Source organism: Hippopotamus amphibius, chromosome 11 (assembly GCF_030028045.1).
Source record: "Hippopotamus amphibius kiboko isolate mHipAmp2 chromosome 11, mHipAmp2.hap2, whole genome shotgun sequence".
Classification (NCBI taxonomy): Eukaryota; Metazoa; Chordata; class Mammalia; order Artiodactyla; family Hippopotamidae; genus Hippopotamus; species Hippopotamus amphibius.
This window is the reverse complement of record NC_080196.1, coordinates 92,625,681-92,645,933: the sequence shown is the minus strand read 5'-3', so window position 1 is coordinate 92,645,933 and position 20,253 is coordinate 92,625,681. Positions and strand designations below refer to the sequence as shown.

General features: G+C 41.3%; 1 pseudogene; it reads left to right on the top strand.

Annotated features, from left to right (window-relative positions):
* The first annotated feature begins 9,944 nt into the window (after positions 1 to 9,944).
* LOC130830930 (uridine diphosphate glucose pyrophosphatase NUDT14-like) overlaps positions 9,945 to 20,253 on the top strand; it is a 137,458-nt pseudogene continuing 127,149 nt past the window's right edge.

Here is a 20,253-nt window from a genome sequence, read left to right as displayed (position 1 = left end):
AACAGGAATGTTCTCTATCTTGATTATGGTGGGTAGTTAAACAAATGTACACATCCTTCAAAACACACGGAACTATGTAACTAAAGGGTGAATTTTACTGTGTATAAATTATACCACAATAAACCTGACTTTAAAAAATAAAGGGACAGAGCGACAGAGAAGCTGGCAGCAGATAGAAAATGTTCCTTTGATCTGGTTCCCAATGCATACTGCCCTAGTGGGCAGCCCTGGAGAAATTTCCAGGAGGTCAATAGTATAAATTATGTATTATACTATTCTAATAAGTTTACTAATAGGAGAATTGCTTATTTTAGGTAAGATTCAAATGCTTTCATCTTTAAAAGAACATTATATATGGACAGTTTGACATCGCCTAAAATGAAAGGGTTGATGTTCCAATGAGCCCAACTGTTAAAATGAAAGTCAGGCTACCAAAAACCAAAAGTACTTATTCAGAATTAACTTCATCACACAAGTTACAACAGAGCCAGACACAAAAGAGCCTCAACTCAACCCATCTGCATGGCATCCTATCCCTGTATGCAGGCCTAAAAACCTAACTCTGCTTAGCACATTTCTCTACCAGGAGGGGCAGGAAAAAATTGGGGTGGGAGGGTTATGTTCCTGGACTTACACCATCCCTCTGACCAAATGTCTGTTAATAAAGCCCTGAATTTGGAAGTAATGTTGAGAATTTACCTGTTCTATCAGCTACAGAACAAACTGAGACATCAGAGAGAGAAATTTTGACTTACTCCAGAAAAACAACGATGACCATGGAAGGCTTATAAACATGGGGATGGCAAAAAAAGATTTGTGTTTTAGGAAAGATGACACTTCAAACAGTATGGATGCTGGCCTTCAGGGGGCAACACTACATGCAAGGCGGGCAGTTACGATGCTGTTACATGATTCCAGAAAGAAACAATGAACAAAGGTTGTTGCAATAGGAAGAGAACGAAAGGGATTTTTATAGCATTACTTGGGAAGTACAGTCAAGAGATGATAGTGAAAGAGAGATGATGAAAGCTTATGTGTATGGCTCGAGTAACTTCATAGATTCTAGAGGTATAAAAGGGAATGAGGGATTGAGAAATTCATGTTGGAGGCTCTCAGTGTGAGGTGTGCTCAGATGAAGGTTTCTTTTAGGCAGGCAGATATGGTCTGGAGTCCAGGTAAGAAGACTGGGTTAAAGAAAGGCTTGGTGCTAAAGCAAAATGGCAAGTGGAGACTGTGGGAGACCACCTATCATAAAGTGCCCAAGCTATACTGAACAGGTTGGGTAGTGAATGTAGAATAAGGAAATGGAAATAATTGTAAACAAAGGAAAAGTGCTCTGTTAAAAGCATTCTTCATCATTTCCCTGAATGTTGGTAGATATTTTCCCCCCCTTGATTTTTTTGATTGAAGAGAACACAGAAGCACTGAGAAGTGGAGGGCATATGATAAAAAAGTGCTGCTCATATCCAAGTGGAGATAGAAATTACTCCAACTGGGAGAAGGTAGAAGAATGATCCAATAAGAAGAGACCAAAGGTCCTTAGAGAGCTGCAGCACAGGGCCAAGAGGATGGTGCTAATGGGTCACAGTCATGCCTTTGCCTGGTGGCTGTAAAAGTGCTAACATAATACTCCACTAAAACCTGGAAGTCGTCTAAGTATCTCTATGTTGATTAAAGTTTACTGTTGGTTCTATTTCTTTTATAACCTTGTGGTGCCTGCTTGCAAGTGGGGCACTGCTCATTTACTGGTGAGGAAAGTGACAGGCTTTGCAGTAATTTTGCAGCTGGCTGCAGCCCCCTGTGCCAGAAGGGGACTTGATCAACCATCCAGTTCATCCCTTTGTCTCTGAGAGAAAACAACATGGCTACCAAGGCACATGCGACACACGTCCGTGGTCAGAAAAACTGCTGTGAAATGTTTCCTGGTGGGTAAAGCACTGATCTGATAACGCTGAGGAGTCCTGGGCGGTCGCCACAAGTCTGTCACTGGCTGGCTGAGCTTGAACACGTCACTGACTTTCTCTGGCCTCAGATTCCACATCCACTAGGAAGAGGCTTGGCTGGTTTTGGTAACTAGTTTTATTTTTCTGGATCTAAAATTTAATTACTTGAATTATTTTTAGTTGCTTGCCTTCTTGTGGGTTTTCATATCTCCACCCTTAAGGTGACTGAAACAGAGGAGATGTAAATTTCCACCCCTAATGCCAAAATAGCTTAGGGGTGTGGGTTGGGAAACTTTCATGATATCTAAGCTAATGAGCCAGGGTGGAATCAAAAAGTAGGAAGTAGTGACCTATGCATATTTTACAACGAGAACAGCCAACAGAACTTCGCATGATCAGTGATTCGTTAAGAAAAACTGGTTCTTCGCTGGCCCATTTTGTGATATTCATATTTGTTAACTCTGCATGTTATATTACGTCCATTTAACAATAATGTTGTAGGCATGGGACACTGTGATGGAGTATTTCTAGTAATTGAACAACAGTATGTACAACAGTTCCCTGTGAATTGGAATAAAATTAACACCAGACTAAGCATAGAGGTACAATGGGAATCCAAAAGATTAGGATTCTGACAAAAGCCTTCTGAAAAAAAGATTGGTTTATCAATAAATATGTATTGAGTGTTAAATACACATATATCTTGGTGGTAGGTATTACAGGGTTTCAAGTTTTTAATTTGCTTGATCTCGAAAGGACATTTTAATGGATTTTGACTTTTTGGATTGGGACCATTCCCACGCCTACTGTGGGAGGTAAAATCTCCATTATCAAGAAGTACCACGAGCAGTAAGGATCCCCTTACACTTAGATTACTCTTTGATAACCTATTAGACATTCTTATCAAAAATACTAAGTTCCTGCTTCAAAAGAAGCTTTTTTAAACCTTAGCAATTCAATTTCTATTCCTGTTTCCTTTTTTCCCTATAAACATATACAATTTTTAGATGATTATAATAAAAATATAGAAAAAACTTGCATTCTTCTTTCCAAAAAGCCTTCATATTTAAAAATATTCTTTATCAACAAAACAAAATAAAAACAGGTACTTTGAATTTCCCCTTGGACACCTTCTCCTTGAGCAAACAGTTTGTGCCTGTGCTTACCTCTGGGGCATCTTCACTGACATTTGCTTTTCACGTGGTGGGAAAGTCTCACTTGCTAACTGTCTGGTTTTGCTGCCTCCCATCAAAACCCTGCAGGCTGACGCCCATGAAAGTTACAACCGCAGTTAAGTAATTAGATGGAATGGATGCCTCTTCCCAGGCTCCTGGCACCACCCCAGGGACAGGCTACTTAGCTGCTGCCTGAACTTTCGGAAATGTTTAAAAATTGCTCCTCTGCCTGGCCTCACTGGCGACTCCCAAAGTAGAAGGTATTTCTCTGAGTTCTGTGGTGACCATTATCCTTGGAAGGCCTCCCCCCACCCCCAATCAGGTTTAACCCCTTGTCAGCCCAGCTTTACTGTTCAAGGCTGCCCAGGGCTCTCAGCGGCCTCCACCAGCCAAGGCTGCAACCTCCCCTCCCAATCAAGAAGGCAATTTAGTGCATAGATAACTATGTGGGGAGTGGGGAGTGGGAGGCTCTCTAAAGAGCTGCTCAAGGTTCTAAACTGTTCTTTTTAATATTTGAGTCCTTAGCACAGATCTGAACAAACGCTGGCAGAACCACTTTAAAAACAAAACAAAACAAAACCAAAGACCTCTCCTTCAAAGGAACACTGCTCTTTCCTTATGTGACTCCTTGAAACTCTGAATGAGTAAATGAAATTTTCTGGTCTTTAAACCCCTGTTTCTTGGCATTTAGATGATTACAAGTCTACTTTGGGGAGAGCGTAAATGTTAACAAGTCTTTTCTAAAGTTTGTTCTAATAAATGGTGTCATAGAAGGAGCTTCAGACTTAGATTCTGAAAAACCCAGGTATGATTCCTATTCCTACTTCTTGTCAATTGTATATATGGGCGAGGCTCAGTTCTTCACTTTGGGACTTGGTTTACCCAACTTTAAAATGGGGACAGGGCTGCTGTAGAAATTAAGTCAGATAATGCCAGAAGCACAGTAAAACCTGATATATATGCCAAATCAGAAAAAAAAAAAAAATTTCCTGACCAGCCCAGTTGCAAGGGAGCTGCGTAGCCCTGGTGTCTTGCCACTCTTCACGTCTTTCTTCACCAACACTCTCTGGGAACTCTCAGGTCAAGCATTGCTTCATGTGTGTGTGTTTCTCTTTTTCCACTACATTGTGATCAGTTTGATCTTCTTTGTTGTTGTTATTTCCCATAGCACCAAGCACAATCCTTGCACCCAGCAGGCATTCAATAAATAGTAATTGGCTGATTGATTAAACTTGAATTTTAACACCATGTCAGCACCTTCCTCAATCAGAGAAACCTTATGCAAACACTGAAGCCATTTACCCAGCAAACGTGTTTTTAGGAGAAATTTGCTTCTGTACAAAGAGCATTAACTCTGGAAAGGAAAGCACTTGGGTTCACATTCTGGTTTTGGTACATACTGAGTGACCTTTGGAAAGTTACTCAAACTGAGTCTTAGTTTCTTCATCTTAAATGGAGGCAATAGCACCTATTTCACCAACTGTTGTAAAAATTAAATAGAATAGGACTTCCTAGGTGGCGCAGTGGCTAAGAATCTGCCTGCCAATGCAGGGGATGTGGGTTCAAGCCCTGCTCTGGGAAGATTCCACATGCCACGGAGCAACTAAGCCTGTGTGCCATAACTATTGAGCCCATGCTCTAGAGCCCATGAGCCACAACTATTGAAGCCCACGTGCCTAGAGCCCATGCTCCACAACAAGAGAAGCCACTACAATGAGGAGCCTGCACACCACAATGAAGAGTAGCCCCTGCTTGCAGCAACTAGAGAAAGCCTGTGTGCAGCAACGAAGACCCAACACAGCCAATAAGTAAATATTAAATAAATTAAAAAAAAAAAAAAAAAAAAATTAAATAGAATAATCTTTTGGAAAGTGTGTGGCACGTCACTGATGTTAAAAATTGTCAGATTCTATGAAAAATATCATGGCATGAATAAATAATATGTAAATACCAAAAAGAAATTGCTTCTAATCTCTCATTGGTAAAACAATTTTAATTAAAGTAAGACATACTACTGATATCCACACATCCATGTCAAAGTGCCTACAGATCTCAATAAACAGTGGATTGAAGGTGGGTAGGCAGGCTTCCTTGGATAAAGCAACTACACAAGCCAGCAAGAACACTGACCACTGTCAACAAGTGTTTCCTTTGGGAGATAACATTAGGAACCTGAATAATAATGTGGCAATCAAGACTCAATGTCTGCAGAGCAATCTTTAATACTAAATAATTGTGAAGAATGGAATTTTTGAATTGAAAAGGAAAGAAAATGGAGCATTTATTGGATACCTGCTCTCTGATCATTGTTCTAGATACATAAAACTCTCTTTCCTTAGTTGATTTTTTTGTATTACAGGTAAAAGAACTGAGATCCAAATAGTTATTAAGACTTGCCTGATATCAAAGTGAGAGCTAATATCAGAATTAGAAACCAGAAGCTGGTATGAAGTGTTGAGCCCACATTCTTTTCACAGTCATCTCTTACTCATCAAGCAGGAAAAGTCCTGTTTGGGTGAACTCCTGCTATAGGATGTGGAAAAAAGATGTTCCCTCCCTTCCTCAGCATCATGAAAGGATCCTGAAAACCCCGGGCAACTCCCACTCATACCCCCACCTCCACGATTCTGCAAAAGGTGCTACAGAGCACTTGGTGTGATTTAAAAATACAGCATGATGAAAAAACTTACAAGGAACAAAAAGATCTAATCCCATGTCTTCATTTTACATTGGAAAAAAATTGAGACCCAATAAAGCTAGGTAATTTGCCGAAAGTCACACAAAAAGACGAGAAATATGACCCCTATTCTATGGCCCATATTCCAGTGTCTTTTGGGCAAGAGACCAAGAGTTGTATTTTTTCCATTATCTTTTATGTTTTGGAAACTATAGATCAGTGGTTCTCAAACCTAAGCAAACATCAGAATCATCTGGATGGCTTCTTAAAGGATAGAAGAAGGGGCCTTACCCTAGAGTGTCTGAATCAGGGATCTGAATTGGGGCCCGAGATTTTACCTAACAAGTTTCCAGTGGTGCCGATTCTGCTGGTCCAAAGACCCCATTTTGAGGACCCCCTTTTGTAGAATTAATGCTGGTTTCAATACTTTCACACTTAATACCAAAGTCCCTCTTTCCAATCTGGTGGCAAAAAGGCGTATAAATTCTTATCTGACTTCCCTGGGATTGCAAATGTAGAAACAAATACTCCTGGACCAGTGTAGTAATGGTATGGATTCTTACTGGGAAACTTTTGGCCGTAACCTGTGCCATCAGTGGCAGGACTTTGGAGACAAAGGAATCCTTCATTTTGTCTATTCCATAGTCTTTCAGAGCAGCCACCAGCAACCTGTCAGAGCACTGCTTCCCAACCTTTTCCATGTTAGGATGTACCTAGAAAAGGTTAATGTTTGTATAGCACTTGTAATAAAAATATAGGCTCTACGTGGCCAGAAGCAGCCTGTCAACCTGTTCTGGACACCCCAAGCTCTACAGCTAAAGGGATGAATAATTTCTCCTACTTGAACTGATTCATGGTGCATGGTTGGGAAGTTCTGTTATAGAACTACAGCAGGCAGGATAGCTGAGGCTTCAGTACTAAGATTAGACCTTTTAAACAGAGAAGACCCACCAATATTACTGGTTCCCTTATTAATGATAGCAATGGAATCCCAATTATCAGAAGTAATTAAAGCACAAGAATCTTAAGCAAGGAGAAAAGAAAAAATCATTCAGTGGATGAACATCTTTGCTAAATAATAACTAAGGATCCTGGAAATTGGGATTCCTTCCCAGTTCTTAAATTCGATGCCCAAATTTTAAGGTATCTTTTTTATTGTATGAGAATAATTTTATTTGGCTCATTTTTTCATTTCATTAAACCCCCTTGATGCTGATTTCACTGAATTTAAGAAAGCATTGCCTGTTAGATGTACTGTTACAGGATGTATCACTCAGAAATAATTCTGCCAATAAAAAAATATGGCCCAATGCTTTTGTATCATCTAAAAGCAGAATTTTATAGGAGCTCTTTTAAGCTTTCTTAGACCTCACCAGTTTCCGTATATCACTCTGAGCATCCATCGAGAGGAAAAATAAGCTAATCCTATCACTGCTTCACATTCCGCATCTGATTCTTAACAGTCACTTCCTGCCTCTTTCATTAGACGTGTCCTTTTCTATTCCATGTCATGACTCAGTCCATCAAAATTTGTTTTTAAATTAACGAACTGTTATCTCTAGGATATTCTGCCAGGTCCCTAACATTGATTCACTCTATAAGTTTTGATATCCACAAATGCCTCAAAATGACCACTGGCCTATTATGGTTGCAAGATGTACCCAACTCATACATGTAAAAGTACTTCTTAAATGTGTCTCAGAGTTGATGAAATATGGAAATTTCATTTGCTATTGCTGAGAGTTCACAGGAAAGCAATGCCCCTGAGTTTAAGGACAACCACACTTTTGTTTATAGAAGGGTACCCTTTCTGAATGTAACACAGCCCTCTTATGAGATTAAAAACCTTTTTAAAAAAAATTTTTTTGGAGTCTTCATTTGAAGGAAACTCCTTGAGAGAGAAGAAAACCACACCTCGAAATCCTGAGCTGCTCATCTTGATGCTGCCTCAGGAGTAATCACTGCCAGAGATGATTCTAGTCAACTGCTTTGGAAGCACATAAGGATCAGCAAACCCAGCCTTTTGAAGGTATGAGACTTATTTTTATATATGCCATATCATATTTATGTGTCAAACTTTTCACCTGATCCTATCCCGGGTTGGAATAAAACCCCTTCACCTCAGCTTACTTCCAACAGGACTCCTCGCTGAGAACCATGCAGGACAGTCACCATGGGAAGCAGTCTTTTCTGGGTGAAATACAAATCCAGGCTGCTACCCTACAAGACAGTCTTCGCTCAGCAAGCACCTTCCATGTGCTCAGCACTCTTTTTAAATCAGAGCTGCTTAGGAGTGAGGGTTACAGATTATTATAGTAAAGACAGGAAGCTGATGCTTTGGCAGAGAAAATAAGGCTTGGACACAGGAAATAAAGAAAAATCTAAGATTTACATCCATCTCAAATCTCCAATCAAATGTGAAGTTGTGCAAAGGCCAAGCAGTAAATAGTGTGCATGTAGTATTGACTGGAGTTATCAGGAAACACTCTATGATAGACATGGGCATAGCCAGCTCCTGAAGGATGCACAGAATTCACTTACACAGAAGGACAGCTCAAAGGAAACAAATTACAGAGATGGGAACACTGGACAGACATTTACAGATGGAGTTTGGTAGATATACATAGATAATCCAGTTTGCACATGTGTTACCATAAGCAAAACAAGTATGGAGGTATTAAAAACTGACATGAAAATTATTCCACAGCCAGAAGAATCTTTATCATCCTGGCCAGAGGAGTTGGCAAGGCTCTGGAGTAAAGTCTAAAGAACAAATGTCATAAGAGCACAATTGTCCTCGGATAGTTTTCCCATCTTCCAGGGATGCATGAGGTATAACTATAGCTGGAGTCAAAAAACACTGAATGAATACATTCTATATAACCAGATACAATTACTTTTTTTTTAATCTTTATTGGAACATAATTGCTTTATAGTATTGTGTCAGTGTCTGCTGTACAACAAAATGAAAAAGCCTCATGTATACATATATCCCCAAATCCCCTCCCTCACAATCTCCCTATCCCACCCCTTTAGGTCTTCACAAAGCATCAAGCTGATCTCCCTGTGCTCTATAGTAGCTTCCCACTAGCCATTTATTTTACATTTGGTAGTGTGTATATATCAATGCTACTCTCTCACTACATCCCAGCTTACTCTCTCCCTGGTGTCCTTAGGTTCGTTCTCTATGTCTGCATCTGTATTCCTACCCCGCCATTAGGTTCATCAGTACCCTTTTTCTAGATTCCGTATAGATGAATGGATAAAGAAGATGTGGCACATATATACAATGGAATATTACTCAGCCATAAAAAGGAATGAAATTGAGCTATTTGTAGTGAGGTGGATGGACCTAGAGTCTGTCATACAGAGTGAAGTAAGCCAGAAAGAGAAAAACAAATACCGTATGCAAATACAATTACTTTTAGTTGTGTATACCTAAACACAATCAGCTAATTTTTACCTATATGCAGTAATCTTGCGGCATTCACACCTCCACATAAGTCAATTTTAGTCCCTCAACAAGAAGTTGCATTCTCCAAATGCAGTCTGAATGTTTTGATGTCAGGCATCTCATTACAAAATATATTCATATTTCAGTTAAGTATCCCCAATATTATTGCATTAGCCTGGTGGTTCTCAACTGGGAAGAAGCCTGCCCCTCTCCGCTCCTCCCACAAGACATTTAGGAAGGTCTGGGGACATTTTTGGTTGTCACAACTGGGGAAAGGGATGCTACTAACCAGGGATGCTGCTAACATAACACACAGGACGGCCCCTCACAACAAAGAATCATCTGGTTCAAAATATCAGCGGTGCCAGCGTTGAGAAACTCTGCTCAATTCTTACCAGTTTATATGCTAAAAATCAACCAGCCTGAAAAAAAGTAACTTCCTCCCTTTGCTCTCCCCTGGATGTTTTAAGAAACTGCCAAGAAGATATCTCAATCTTTTTTTTCCAAGCCAAGGATTTTCAAGTCCAAGTAGGAAGATATCTCATAAACCATGGTTTTTAAAACAAGAGTAAATTATCATACATAAAAAGGAAGCTGCAAAGGGCTGGAGTCCAGGGCAGACCCTGCCCACGTCTGCCCCAGGCCGTGCTGACCCCCCCCCCACCCCACCACGCTGCCCCTACCTGCGGCCGCTCATGCTGCACTGCAGCCAGAGTGACGCGCTGCAGCACAGGACCTCATCAAGAGATAACAGTGTGACCACTCTCGTGTCCAACTCTCCTCAGGGGAGCCCGGTGCTGTTGAAGCAGGTCCAGCCGGCTGTTAGGCAGGTGAGGTGGGGCGCCACTTCCTGGGGTCCCTGGCAGCCGAGGACCAGCACAGACCCTGGAGCTGCAGGTGGCCCTCCCTGGCCTGGGTGACATCCAAGATGTGCGCCAGCCGCGTGGACCAGCCCGGGTTCTCGCTGGAGGAAGGGGCCGACAAGGAGACTTGGGAGGAACACAACTACCACCTCGCCCCCTCTGAGCCAATTGGCACCAGGTCACCACTTACAAGTCCAGCGTGGGGCTGATCACTCCCGCCAGACCGCATTCTAAGCAGAAGTGACAGACGCCCAGGGTGGTGGCTTGAGGGGATGGCATGGGGTGGGGTGGGATGCCTGACAGAGGAGGCTGAGCTCACGGAGGTCATGCCCTTGCCACTGGGTGGAGCTCAGGCCTGTACAGATGACCCAGATGTCCCCAAGACCCTTGGGGTCATCTTTCATATCAGATGGTTCCTCAGCCGTGTGACCCCTGAAGCCCACTGTAGATATATCCAAGGTTGCTTAGCTCAAAAACTCAGTGGCATTAGGTTTCCAGAGAGGCTTCTAAGTGATTTTATTTTTTTTTGGCTCTACCTCATATTCACTGTGGCAAACTGAAAAATGCTCCCTCCCACCAAATTCACATCCTAATCCTTGAAACCTGGGACTATTACTCTATGTGTTACAAAATGGTCTTTATAGATACGACTAAATTAAGTGTCTTGACATGGGGAGATTATCCTTGACTATCCAGGTGGACCCTAAACAGACTGACACGTATCCTTATAAGAGGTAGCAAAGGGAGATTTGGCAACACACAGAAGAGAAGATGTGAAGATGCAGCAGAGAAAGATTTTCAAATAATAGCCATGGAGCTTGGAGGGATACAGCCTTTAGCACGGGAATGCTGGCAGCCACCAGATTCTGGAAGAGGCAAGGACTCACCCTGGAACATCCAGGGGCTCGACTTCAGTCCACTGGTACTGATTTTGGACTTCTGATCTCCTTAACTTTGAGAGAAGAAATTCTGTTGTTTTCAGCCTCCAAGTTTGTGGCAATTTGTTACAGCAGCCACAGGAAACTAAAACAGTCACAAAACGATGGTCTCCGATCCAGGTATCACCTCCTCATACAACAGATTCTGAGAGAGAAAGCCTCTTCTCCTGCATTGATATCCCCTTCCTTAAAAAGATAAAACTACACAGGAAAATCTTTCCCAGGAGCCTCCAGCAAATTTCTCCTTAGGTCTGTATGGCCAGAATGATGTCATGTGACTGCAGCTAAATCAATCCCAAATAAAGGAAAACAAACTAACCACAATTAGCTTAAATCAATTGCAACCTCTCTAGCCCAGAGGGGGCCACTGTTTGCTGAGCGCATCGTTACCTGGTCAAGACAAGACTCTGGGAACAAGGGAGGCAGGTCTAACAGGTACTGGTAGGCAACCAACTGTGTCTCCCCCTTGGGGCCCAGCACCTGCCCCCACCCCTTTGCCCTGCCCCCCATAGTCATGTCATTGTGGTAAAGCTGGGACCATGACCGCTCACGGAAGCTTGGCTGTTCTCACAGAGGCCCCCACAATTGCCACCACATGGGGCTCTACAAGATGTCACTGCCCTGCCCTCAGCAACTCCATCCCAATCACTGAAATGCCCGTCCCTTTCACACAATGAATAAGACCACAGTGTTAGCTTTTGTGGTCAAGAAATAAAGTTCTCCTCATCATAGGGGAGCTGCAATTTGAGACAAGGGTGATTCATCACCAGAAGAGAGGTGAGCAGGAAGTAAGATCAATACCTCATTTGGATTCAGTTTTACTTATATCTGTTTTCTACAGATCTGGATTTTCACCAAAATATTTTAGCAGCAGCGGCAACCCAATCTACACCAAAACTGACTTGGACTCTTTCCAAAGTTCTCCGTGTCCAGCAGAGTTTAAGATTGCATCTCTCTTTTCCCTTTAAGCCTCTTCATCACTCTCCTTCACTTTCTCACACACAGCGGCAGCACAGCACCAAGAAAAGCCTAATACAGTGTGTTCTCATGTCTTGGCTTTGGTCCTAGACTGGAGGTGGCCAAGTCCAGGCTAGAGGCTGGTGCAGTATCACTCTGGCCCCTACCCCACCCCCACCCCACCACTGTCTTCCCTCTGCTGCACTATTAGGGCATCTGGACTGGAGGGCAAGGGCAGAAGACAGTACTATCAAAGGGCAGGTGGCATCAAATGGCAAAAGCAACCTGCATTTCTAAGGTTACTGTGACCTGGCCACAGGGAAGCAGTAAGAGGGGGAAAAAAGTCTTGTTTACAAGGTGATGGATTATAGGCAAGAGACTAAGACCCTGTCAACATCTGTAGCGTACACATTTATTACCGTCCTTCATAATAGCATAGGACCTTGACATGTGTTAAAAAATAGTCTTGACAATAGACTCCTGTGCTTAGGAATCTCTTTCTAGCATCACTATAATAATTAATGCTTCTGGAGAGATTTATCATTCTCTGAACATGTTCAGAGCCCCTTCTGTGTGCAAGGCCCTGCAGCACACACTGGGATATGGCGACTCCTCTTGGAGTTCACAATTCATTGAGATTCTTCCTCAGTTTTTATTCTGAAATGCATTCCTGCTACGTGCTATCATTGTAGGCTATGTGTATAGCCCCACGAACATTATGTCAAGGGATAATTTCAGCAATTTGTGTTACAAAAACAGTAGGAAAACTGACTTTTTAAAAAGTGCTTTGCCAAGCTTCACCCTCCCCAGAAGGCTCCTTTGGGTGACCTGGGCTTGTTCTGGGCACATCGGTGATCCACATGAGCTCATTCAAGCTATGATGCAATGAGGAAATTTCCCCCAGGTTACCACAGGCTCAGGAGTCTCCAAAGCACAGAGAATCTAGCAGGGCACCCCCGCCCCCCGCCATGTCTGAGGTTACATAGAACACATTGTGCTTCTGAAACCCATCATCCTTATTGCCAGACACTGAGCTTTCTGATCACTTCCTATTCAGTCAGAGATCCACAAAGTCCAAACCCAGCTAGACAAATGCAGGACAGATCAGCAGAAGCAGTCATAACAGGTGTCATTGCTAAGATCTTAAAGAACCTTCCATTGGTCCCATCCTGGAAAACCATGTGCTATAGAAGAGCACCACCTCTGTTGACAGACAGTCCCGGGGTTGCATCCTGGTTCTGTCACTTGACTGTCTGGGTTTGTTTGGATAAATTAATGTCTAAGTTTCATTTCCATCTTATGATTTCTTTATAAAATGGGAATCATCATCATATCTACAGCTGAACCCACTGCTCAAAGACCATTTGCGGATCACTATTAATATCAAGTAGAGAGCCCGAAAGATCATGAAGGACAGTTTATGTACAGGAATCTTCTTGGCTTGAACCATTTCTCCAGTGGTTAACTTCACCGTTTTATTTCTCTCTCCAGATGCAATCTAGACCCCAGGAAACTAGTTCTATGTGCTCATCGCTATAGCATGTTGGACATCACTTTTTATTTAGCTACTTCAACACCAGAAAAGAACAAGAATTCTACCTCAATACTTTTCTTTCTCCTCCTTCCTTCTATATCATCAAGGCTGGGTACACATGGGACAGAATGTGCAATGTTTTATGTATCTAACTCCTTAAAGTTTACAAAACCCTTTTACATACATCTGTGTACTTATTAAAGCACAGACGGATGGCCTCACCCCCGAAGTTTCTGATTTAGTTGGCTTGGGGAGGGGTCTGAGAGTCTGCATTTCTAACAGGATTCCAGGAGACACTGATGAGCTGGAGACCACACTTTGAGAACCCCTGATGTATATTATAGTGAAGCGGCCAACTCCCTACCAGCAATTGCGAGAGGCCGTGAATGGCACGACCGCTCCCCACATATTATTTGTGTTCTCTGGCTGAATCACTCCTTTGGGTTTAAACAGCAAATGTCCCACTAAAGTGAAAATGAGCTATCTGTGATGAACAGCTCCACTAGCCATCATCACCATTGCCATTTTATCTTAGGTGTTTTCCCTTTATATTAGCTCAGGGATCAGCAAACTTTTTCTTAAAGGGTCAAAGAGTAAATATTTTTGGCTCCATGGAACATATACAGTCTCTGTTGCAACTACTGCAGTCTGTCTTTGCAGAACAAAAACAGCCATGGACATTGGGCAAAGGAATAGATTCAGCTGTACTCCAATAAAGCTTTAGGCTGCCAGACCATAGTTTGCCAAACCCTGGATTAACTTGATCACACTCAGGGGCCTTAAGGAAGATACAGAAGGGCCTGAATCCTTTTTTAGATAGGAGAGACTTAAATGGGTCCCTGGAAATGGATGTGATCCTTGGGCCACCAATAAACTTTTAAGGATAAGAACAGAGTCCCTCAGGGAGAGGAGTATGGAGAAGGATAGGAGGGTCTATAAGAAAGAGTCCTTCTCCCACTGACTTTAATTCCAGTACCCTTCAGCTCACACCCACATAGGAGGCTAGGTAGTTGTGAAGCTGTGGGTTCTGTATCAGGTCCATTTAGGTACAAATCAAATGGGACAAGCTGCCACTAACCCTGGCACAGTGTGCAGCCCCAGGTGATGGGAAGGAGGAGTCACTGTGGATAAGAGAACTCAATCATGTGGCCACCAGGGCAGCAGGAGAAAAGCTAGCTTAAAGCAAAACAATTAGTGCTCTCAGAGCACTTCAATTCAACACAGGCACTTAAAGCAAACAACAGTTAAGAAAAAAACAGAACAAATACCTCTTTCAGATACTAAAGAGCCCTAAAGGATGTCTTACTGGGATAGATAAACAAACAAAAAAATTATTTGAGAACAGACAGCTGCTCAGAGAATCATCTCAGCCCTTTTTGGAGAGAGTATTCCAGCCCCCAAAGTGGTCCAGAGCAATAGAGCCCATGAAGGACTACAGAGGGGCTAAGGCTTCCAGCATCACAGGTGAGCATCCTACCCAGAAGTAGGATTTAGATCTGGACTTGCATATGTCTCATCAGAGCCTTCACTTGGTTGAGGGTCCAGAGACCTGGTGGGTTCAGGTGAAAAACACTGACTTATAAAGAATGTCATCTAGGGCCACTCAGCTCTGTGTGTCAGAGGCCAGGTTCTCCCTTGTGTCTGTTCTGCCTCCAAAGCCTTTAGCCCTCTACCATCCCATGCAGCTGAGGGATGGAGACACACATTGTAATACTTAATATGATGTTTTAGCTTCATTTTAAATTTCCATTTTTTACTCAGTTAACTGACCTGAAGAGAATTACAGTATTTCTAATATAATCTAAACTGTCATTTGTTGAGTGTGCCACAGAGAGAATTTCAATTTTCTTTCAGATTAGTATTTGCCCACTGAATATTTAATGGAAAAGAGAAATTATTTTCTCCTTTCTTGATTATAAAAAGTTCAGAATGGTGCTGTGAGGAATTCAAAAACGCATTTGTATTATCAAAATGCCCTGTCCCTGCTAAAATACTTACATGGATATTAACCCAAAACTGAAAATGAATTCTTGACACCCTAATGGTCATATTCTTAAAATGGAAAAATATATATTTGAGGTACATGGCATTCTAAACAGGGCTTTGAGTCTCTTAGAGAAATTCAAGGACCTAGATTGCGAATTTGAGGAAAAGATACTTGGTCACTCTCTTATTTCAGAGGAGCCTCAATCTGTTACACAACTTTTAGATGTTTAATTTAGAATGCATTACCTAGCTCTAAGCACTGCTGAAATTAACACCAATGACCTCACAAAACTAAAGCAGGTATAATTGACATAAGTCAAATTTTTATGCATACATACCTACACATGAGAGTGAGAGAGAGGATAGACAAAGAGATATACACATATAAGCTATATGTTACATATGTGAGCTACATATATGATATACAATGTATATAGAGATACAAATAGGGGAACATGGTGTAACTTCCAGATATGTTACATAGACATTAAAATAATCATGACAATTTGAAACAAATATATTGAGTAGCGTAAACAGAAAAATGCATAAAAAATTTTATATTAATTGTATCTTCATATTTAACTATGACTGATCTGCCACTGTGTGGAATAATAACACTCATCACATGGCATTTGCATCCCTCACTGTATGCACAGTAAGGCTCTTGGGACTTAGGGATGAGGAGGAAAACACAAGTTTTGTTTGAGCTACCATAAAGAAACTATAAAAAGTCCTGTGATGACCTGAACTAGGAAAGGGGGGGCTTGGAGAATGAAGGATTTAAGTGTTCCCTAGCTTGTCAGGGTTCAAAAAATTAGAAAATTAAGAAAAAGGATTTCTAGATCCTAGAAGATCAATGTCATTTTTTTTTCTTTTCAAAAATACAAATAATTCTTTTTTTTTTTTCTTAGATGAGGTGCCTATGAGATGCGTTGTATCTTAGCAGTCAAAAGTTGGGGCACTCTGGGTGCTGGTTTAATTGTCTCCCCTGATGTATGTGTTCGCAGAGTGTCAGGTACTCCCTGTCCCACTTCTGAACAGATTTACTCTGACAGTCAAGGGAAGAAAGACCTTCACGCAGCCAGCGAGATTCGGCTGGTCTGTGCGTCTGCTTATCTGAAAACATTAGCAGCAAGCTAGTTCTCAGTCCTCAGAATTTTGGATTTTTTTCCCAGCTTTAATGAGGTAAAATTCACAAATAAATTCTATAAATGTGAGGTGTACAGTGTGACTATATATATATATATATATATATATATTTATACATATATATAATGTGAAATAATTATCACAATCAAGTGAATACATCCATCTCACATAGTTACCATTAGTGGGGGGCGGGGGGGGGGGGCAAAAGAGCAACTTTAAAGGAGTGCTATATTACATGTTAGAAATTTTCAAAATATTAAATGGACTCACAGTTATTCTACGTCGAGGTCACACCAAGAAAATTATTGTTGGGGATAAAATGAATGGTCTAAAGAATGCCTTACTGACCAAAATAAATCCATTCTTTCATTTACATGACTTCATGTAAGTTCAGAAAAACAAGTACTCAAGTCAGATGGAGGAAAACCAGCTTGACAGAAGTTCCCAGAAAGAAAAACAATCTGAGTTTTGTTTACCAGGGGCTCTATGAGCCAAAAAAGTAAAATAAAATAAAAATTTGACTTTTTTCTGTAAGGCAAATGTCATTTTATAGAGAATCAGTAGAAGTATGGTCTCCCAGTTTGAGGGGGCAATGGTTGAAATCTTTCCCCATCCCCCCCAGCCCATTCCTCAAAACCCAGCCCCTAGTTTTCCCCAGTAGTTAAGTTCTATCTAGATCATTGTGTTGAGTTACATGCATGTTTGGATGATTAGAACAAGTCAGGAAGCTTAACCTAGGGGATCAAAACCTGGAAACCATGTCATAGAATTATGAAAGCAATTAGCAAAGTTCATCTTGGAAAAGAAAACCCTTAGTGGGGTGGGATGAATGTCTTTAAATATCTGACAGACTGCGTTGCAGACAAAGCAGGAGATTTGCTCTGCTAGCATAGAGAGTAGAATGGGGGTCAGTGTGATGACTTTCATTCAATCAAGTATGATTAACTAGATTTATCTAGTAATAAAATAAGACAATTTTGTAATGTAGTGGGCATCATCTAGCTAGAAGTATTCCAAGAGAGTGTGGGTAACGATCAATTACTGATGTTGTAAAAAAGCTCAAAATGCAGGTTTTAGGACTCAAAAAAGTTCATTGTGGTTCAGCTTTACTTCTTATGCTGGAATCCTATCCGCACATACCCTGCCAGGTGGTCACTCAGCTGATAAGGATACATGTCCACTGACAGAAAAGGCAAACCTTGGGGAGGAAGATGGACACAGACTTGTATTTGTCAGAGCATGGCTGCAGGCTCTCTGCCTCAGATTATGTGATCTGAGTGTCAGAAAAAATGCAGATTCCTTGCTGCCCTCCCTCAACAAACTCCTACACCAGAATGTCTGGCATGGCACCAGGAATCTACATTTTCAGCCAACTCCTCAGATTACTCTGATGCACATTAGAGTTTTAGAAACAAAGAACTAGAGCAACATCAAAGTCTTTCTGATGCCAAGAGGCTAGGAGAAAGACAGTAGGATAGGAGTCTCAGTTTCCCCACAATGATTAACTCAATCCAGGGAAAGAAACATATTTTGCATTAATAGACATCTGCAAGCTTTGACGGTGTGATAGTCTAACTTTTAATGAAGGAGTGCTTCGTTCCACGGAACAGTCTACTTTCTCCAATGCCAGTTCCCTTGACACGATTTCCAGGGATTGTGACAAACTGAGACACTCCTTACATGAACACACTCCGGGCCTCATTCCAAACAAAAAACACTGAGTATCACCATTATTGGCAAACGCTGATTTGCTTTCTTGGACCTTGAAATGCAAGTCTAAAGCAGAAATATACAAAACAAACCGACAAACAAAAACACCTGGGGAAAACCAAATTTTATAGACCTTTGGAGAAGCACCTGGTTAAATACGCTGAGAGGATCAGTCTCACCCTAACCAAGACAGAGTCTTTTTGGTCGGGACATTTAAGGTCTTGGAGATTCTGAGCCTGACATCCCCTTCATTCTTACCTCCCATTTCCTCCTGTCACAAATCTTATACACAGAATGACCTGACAGACATGAGAAGCCACAATCATGCCCCATGAATATTGAAGCCCCCCTGCATAATGATATGTGGGACGGTGGAGTTCAGATGCTGAGTGCTCTAAGTCACGTTTACAAGGGTTTACTGAGAACATACTTTATACCTGGGATTGTAATTTGAGAGTTCAAAGGAAGAGAGATAGTGGAATCCACCTTCAGAAAAAAAAATTAGATTACTTGCTACTCATTCCTAAAATTTTCACCCTCAGGAGACCTCCTCATCAAGAAGCAAGAAGTAATCTTCATCCCTTACAAATGCTTCCTCAATAAGTTTCTTTTCTTAAAATCTGCCCCTTATCCTTCATTTAAAAAAAAATAGACATCTAATATTCAGTCTACCCAAAACAGCAGCTCCAAGCTTTTGGGAACAGTCCCACTCCTATCTTAAACATGGGTTTGAATACTTGGATACACCGTGGATTTACTGACTGTGTCTAGGTCTGATTCCTCATCCAAGATGAGTCAACTTAAGGAATTGCTCAATACTTTTAAAATTTGGATTAAGAGTATGACTTTCCGTCTCTCTGTAGAAGCAAAGGTGAGAGATACAGCCCATCGGAGCTATTGGTAGCCAGGATTCCAGCCCTGTGACAGAAGGTAGTTTGCATCAATGAAGCCAACATGCAGAGCGAAGCAGAGAAGAAAGAAGAGCTGGTGGTACTCACCCTATATTCAGTTGCACTGAGGCATGACTACACATTTGTCCTTCTAACACTGTGGTTAGGTACAGAAAATCCAGTAGGTTCCTTTCTGCATCCTACTTTGAGAAGGCTGTTCTTCCTTTCAAACAAGAAGAGTTATACTAACCAACAGAGAGTATCGAATTTCTAGTAACTGAAGTCCTGTTGTACACAGACTCATAATTCCCCCAAGTGTTATGTATTTGGTCATCTTTTCTGAAGACTGATGGAGAAAACCCTGTCAATACGTAAATTCAATCATAATGTTAGCTCAGTAACTAAGTCCTGTAGCTAAGAGAATATTCTTGGAAATCATTAGAACTTGCAAAACACTTTTTATTTGTTTTTAAAGTGTAGATCAAAATAAAGGATTTTTAGAAATAGTTTGAAAATAAGAAGGGGTTAAAGACTAATACTCCAGTCAATGTTTTCTGTTGTAACTCACAGACGCATATTCAAAGCCCTGTGATATACTGGAATCTTATACAATCCCAATTCTCTCCTAGCCTCTGTGCCCATGTTAAAAATCCATATCCTATTAAGATGTTTTCCTTATTGAGGGAAGGGTATCTTTAATCTTAACAACAACAAAAAACCTAAAGAAATTCACCACAGAAATGGAACACAGTATCAGTATTAAACCGCAAACAAAATAACAAAGCAGTTTGGTGTATGATGTATTTGTATACGGGGGTAGGTAAGAGGGATGACCAAGGGTAGTAAAGACAATGCAAAGATAGGAAGTCTAAGAGGAAGTGAAGAGAAAGAAAAACTGGAAAACTTTTGAAATGCAAATTAATGGTGAAAAGATACTTTATAGCTACCTGATGTTTATTGACACCCTGAAGGCTTAT